The sequence below is a fragment of the Echinops telfairi genome, unplaced genomic scaffold, assembly GCF_000313985.2.
Source record: "Echinops telfairi isolate 266 unplaced genomic scaffold, ASM31398v2 ScPeMD7_443;HRSCAF=831, whole genome shotgun sequence".
Taxonomy (NCBI): domain Eukaryota; kingdom Metazoa; phylum Chordata; class Mammalia; order Afrosoricida; family Tenrecidae; genus Echinops; species Echinops telfairi.
The window spans coordinates 37,919,176-37,923,931 of NW_022104341.1; positions in this window are offsets into that span (position 1 = coordinate 37,919,176).

The window sequence follows — 4,756 nt, forward strand, 5'->3', positions numbered from 1 at the left end:
TATGTGATGCTGTTGAAAGGGGTCCCCACCACTTCCTTTCTGCCTTCAGCACTCTCCACTGCATGGCCTTAGTCAGTTCATATTCTTAATAGCAAAAATGCAAACTGACCTCAAAAGGTATGTGCAGGGGAATTGAGGGAAAGAGGAATGCTAATAAGAATATGAAATCCTATTTGCCACACATCCTGTAGTCCACAGTGATCCTAGCTTCTCATTTTAAAGAGTAACTCAAAAACTCCCTGTTACCAAGTCAAGTCCAACTCACCGTGGCCCCCTACTGCAGGCTAGAACTGCCCCTATGTGTTTCTGAGACTTTAACTGTGTTCGAGAGTAGAAAGCTTCATCTATCTCCTGCAGAGGCCAGTGGTTTCAAACTGCTGACCTTGGGGTTAGCAGCCCAAGGGTGATCACTACATCACCAAGGCTTCAGCAGATGGCTATAAACAGATTCTTTATTTGTCAAGCTTAGAAAGAATGATAGCAAATTTAGAACTCTTCTTTGTGGAAAGCCTAAGAGTGCATTACTCAGCCGAATCATATCTAATTTTTATGAACCTACATGCCAAGCCTTGTACTATATACATTTCAAATGTCACCATGTTGTTAATTCTCTGGAAAACCTTATGAGGAATGTACGATTATCCCCATTTAAGGTTATTGAGATTGATAGGCTTAATGAGATTGATTCCCATGTCTACCCCTTGCTTTCAAGAGTCCTCATACTTTTTAAACAGGGGGCCAGTTCACTGTCCCTCAGACCCGTTGGAGGGCCAGACTATAGTTAAAAAAAAAACTATGAACAAATTCCTATGCACACTGCACATATCTTATTTTGAAGTAAAAAAACAAATGGGGCAAAAACACCCTGTGGGCTGGACAAATGTCCTCAGCCAGCCACATGTGGCCCGCGGGCCGTGGTTTGAGGATGCCTGCTTAGGTAATAGCACTAAAAGATGGCATAACGAGAATTCAAGGCTAGACGTGACTTCCTTCAAAGCTTCATGATCTTAAGTATTTTATGAAATTGTATTCTTAGAATCATAAACTTGAAAATAACCATTTTAGTGTCATTTTATAAATGATAAAAAGGAGGTCTTGTGAGACAATGCTGTTTCCTTATTAGTTAGCAGTTACACTCAGATTACAATAGGTCACATGGCTATTCCTGTCTCCATTCTGGGCAACAGGCCTTCCACAGATCACAATAGGCTCTTTAGGGAATCATCTTGTTGAAATACAACTTCCAGACCAATTTCACATTTTATATCTATTTATCATTTTATCCTTAATTATGAATAATCATTATGTATATATTCACAGAAAAAAAACCTCTGAAATTCAAGATGCTTAAAAACTTCACCCCAAATTACCTCTACAAACACTTCTAGGTGGTAGCATTGCTTTATTTCTATCTCTCTGAAAATTCTATGTGCATTTTTCATTGTATACTAACTAGCCTGTCCTCATATTCCCCTTTCTTTTTTTCATATCTTAGGGTTAGCATCATCTTCCAAATAAAAAAGAGAGAGATTTGTAGATTTGGAGTAAATTGTTTCATTTATAGGAGTAGTGAATTCCTTAAAAGTAGTCAGTATAGTGCCATAGAGATATCACAAGTTTGGGCACCCAGAGAGACCTAACAGGCCAATCTCCACTCTATAAACCATCAACTATGGAAATTTAGGTAATGTACTAACTCTAATTTAAAAAAAACTTGGTTAATTACACTCATCTCTTTGAATTAAATTAATTATTAAGCTCAAATGTGTTTTGTTGGAAAAACACCCAGCACATAGTAGACTCTCAAAAACTGTCCAGCTTCTGTGGTATATACATTCCACACAAATGCTTGGTTCAAATGTTAAGAAGTAAATTGAATTTTGTCCAATGCTTCAAAATGCTGGGTGTCCAGCCAAGAAGTAGGATTAGAAATGAAATGAGGTGTTTTACGAGAAAGACCTCTCCTCTCAAGCCTCTCAGACTGATTGAGGCACAGGCACATTAAACCGTGCCCCTATTTCTTCATGAAAGAATATAGCTCTGGTATGTAAGATGGTCAAGAAAGAATTCATCTCTATTTGGTCTTTTCCCAAAGGTAATCTACTGGTTATGCTATTAGGTTTAAGGCCCAAATGTCTTTTCTGAGCCCCCCACACTATTTCACCAAATGGTAAGGGAATCAGAATCTGTATTAAAGGAGTTGTTTATACTATATGTCAATATTTAACAGCTACATACGTTAAAAATTCAAAACTTCAGAACATAGTTTTTTGAAAGATAGGAGGATGAAATCTAAACCACCAAGCATTGAACTTTGATGTTTTAAGGACTTCGCTGATATATCTTCGTATACCACTCTAAGCCAACAACAATAATAAGGGTAATGAACTGTTATGGCCATCTTATAGTGAGCACCATTATCCCTTTCATAGAAGAAGAAACTGAGATTGAAGGTGAACTATATTTCATGGCCTTACAGTGAAAGGACTAAATTGTGCCAAACTCTAGAAAATAGATTGTCTTTCTTTTCTAAATCAAAGCATCATTCTGGTTATATGATGATAACATTTTCACTGCAGCCCTGATTTCCCAGTCTTGGCAGCCAGAGAAGGAAAATAAAATAATAGCTTACATTACTTTTCCTTCTACATATTATAAATTCAAATCACTCCTTAATAATTATTTAGTAAATTTTGCTTATAAAATAAACAAAAAGCAAATAAAAGATTCTCAAAGTCTGCAGCCATTAGGAAAATCCAAATAATAATCATAATGAGATATCATTTCATTGACACTAACACTCAGGCACCCTGGGGGTGCTTACAAGTAAACATTGGATTGGTAACTTCAAGGGCAGTGGTTAAAACTTTCTCTGTCAGAGAAAGATGAGGCTACCTGCTCCCAAAATATTTATAGCTTTGTTGTTATTGTTGTTGGTGCTGTCCAGTCAGTTCCAACCATAGCACCCCTGTGCGCAACAGAAGGAAACACTGCCCTGTCCTGTCCTATCCCCACAATTGTTCCTGTGCCTGAGTCCATTGCTGCAGCCACTGTGTCAACCCATCTCCTTGAGGACCTTCCTCCTGTTCAATACCCTTCCACTTTACCAAGCATGATGCTCTTCTTTAGGGACTGGTCTCTCCTGACGAGATTTGCAAAATATGTAAGACGAAGTCGCACCATCCTTGCTGCTAAGAGCACGCTCACACTAGCTTATTCCAAGATAGCACTGTTTGTCCTTTTGGCAGTCCATGGGACGCTCAATATTCTTCTCCAGCACCACAATCCAAATGCATCAATTCTTTTGGGTTTTCCTTATTCAATGCTCAACCTTCACATGCATGTGAGCCAACGAAAAATACCATGGCTTGGTTCAGGTGCACCATACTCCTAAAAGTAACATCCTTGTTTTTCAATGTCTAAAGAGGTCTTGTGCAGCTGATTTACTTAATGCAGCACATCTTTTGCTGTTGTGACTGAGGCTTCATGAGCATTGATTGTGGATCCTAGCAATACAAAATTATTGATAGCTTCAACCTTTCCTCCATTTATCATGATGTTGCCTATCAGTCCATTTTGGTCTTCATTGCACTGATTGGTAATCCATGCTGAAGGCTGCATGTAGTCCTTGATTTTCGTCAGCAGGTACTTTAAGTCCTCCTGCCTCTTGGCCAAGCAAGGTTGTGTCATCTGTGTATCACAGATTGTTAACAAGCCTTGATCCAACCCTCCAATCCCGATGCCACATTCTTCTTCATATAAGCCAACTTCTCTGATGATTTGCTCAGCATGAATATTGAACTTATGGTGAGAAGATACAACCTTGACATGCACCTTTCCTGATTTTTAAACCATCCAATATTCCCTTGTTTTTTTAAACAACTGCCTCTTACTCCATGGAGAAGTTCTGAATGAGCACAATAAGTGTTCTGAAATTCCCATTCTTCTCAAGATTATCCTCCGTTTATTCTGGTTCACACAGTTGAATGTCTTTGCAAAATCAGTAAAACACAGGTAAACATCTTTCTGGTATTCTCTGCATTCAGTCAAGATTCATCTGACATCAGCAATGATTTCCCTGATTTGACAACCTCTTCTGAATCCTGCATGAATTTCAGGCAGTTCCTTAGCAATGTCCTGCTGCCACCCTTGTTGGATGCTCTTTGACAAGAACTTACTTCGATGAGATAACACGGATGTTGTTCTACAGTTTGAGCCTTCTGCTGGGTCACCTTTCTTTGGAATGGGCACAGCCATGGATCTCTTCCAGTCAGTTGGCCAAGTAGCTGTCTTCCAAATTTCCTGGAATAGACTTAGCAACCCTATATGTAGTTTCTAGGGGTCAACATCCACTCAATGGCATTGGGTCTGGTTTAGTTTGGGATGTTATCACTGGTTTTGATTAAAATAAACATTTTTTTTTAAAAAGAACAGGCATTGGCAAGGACATGGAGGAATTAGAGTATGTATCCATTGCTAGTAGAAACTTAAAATGATACAGATGTTGTGGAAAACAATTTGGTAGGTCCTCAAAACCTTACCATCCCCAAACTTTCAAAACTAAACTCATTGCCATTGAGGCAGTCCCTTCTCGTAGCGTCTCTGCAGGACGAGGCAGAACTGCTACTTTGTGTTCCTGACACTTTCAATCTTTGGGGATGAAATAGCCTCATCTTTCTCACACAGAAGAAGTTGGTAGGCTCCAACTTTGGACCTTGTTTGCAATTCAGAAGAGAGCCCACCCTGCCACCAGAGG